We start from the raw sequence: 942 nt of genomic DNA on the forward strand, positions 1-942 counted from the left end.
GGAAGAAGTTTAATGCAAAAAATTTCAAAAATAATGGGGCTCCAGAAGCACGCCAGCACACGCGCGCGCGCGCACACACACACACACACACACACACACACACACACACACACACACACACACACACACACACACACACACACACAATTGTGCGCAGAAGTTAGGCCTTGACTGACTGCTCAGTTGTTGATTCTGTGTTTTGTTTTTCCTTCTTTTCCTCATTGGTGAGATGGAGATGGAAATTACAGTGGTTGTCCATCACTTTGATCGGCGAGGTTGGGGCCCGTCAATCTTTTCCTTTGGTTCTTTGGTTGTGGATGATTCATCTTCCTTTGGTCTGTCTGTGCAAGGCCATAACCTTTTTCACCATTTGAGCTTTTGTCATGAGATTTTTGAATCAACATTTATTATTTGAATATGGAGAAGAGTCATTGAAAATTTTGTCACAATCACAGGAAGTACAAATTGGCCCTTTCAGCCCATCTGCCACGCATGAACACAAGATGGCTGGAATTTGCAATCGCTTCCGGATTTCTTTATTGATTTTATCACTGGCAAATACCACTTGTCACGTCGAAAACGTCAAGATCAAGAGGCGTGAGAAACAGAGTGAGAAACAGAAACAGAGAGACAGAGACAGAGACAGAGACAGAGACAGAGACAGAGACAGAGACAGAGACAGAGACAGAGACAGAGACAGAGACAGAGACAGTCAGTGAGAGTGAGAGAAATTTTTGTGGGAGTGTGCTCCACTATATTCAGAGGCAGGGCAGTTTTGAAAGAGGAAATGTTATGTTTTCTGAACAGCACACACACTCACACTTGGACACAAACACACACACAATCACACACCACGCAACACACACACATATTCAAACACAATCACACACACAACACACACACACTCACATTCACAAAAAACACACACTCACATTCACACAC

General features: G+C 43.6%; 1 long non-coding RNA gene across 1 annotated transcript in view; it reads left to right on the forward strand.

Moving 5' to 3' along the window:
• Nucleotides 1-128, forward strand: part of LOC147015050 (uncharacterized) — a 19,438-nt gene extending 19,310 nt beyond the window's left edge. The window contains exon 3 of the long non-coding RNA XR_015050207.1: nt 1-128. This exon is cut by the window's left edge and continues 633 nt beyond it. This is a non-coding gene — a long non-coding RNA (uncharacterized LOC147015050).
• The last annotated feature ends 814 nt before the right edge of the window (nt 129-942 follow it).

The sequence above is a fragment of the Eptatretus burgeri genome, chromosome 12 (genome assembly GCF_056783735.1).
Source record: "Eptatretus burgeri isolate ZD-2024b chromosome 12, Ebu_testis_v1, whole genome shotgun sequence".
In the NCBI taxonomy this organism is placed as follows: domain Eukaryota; kingdom Metazoa; phylum Chordata; class Myxini; order Myxiniformes; family Myxinidae; genus Eptatretus; species Eptatretus burgeri.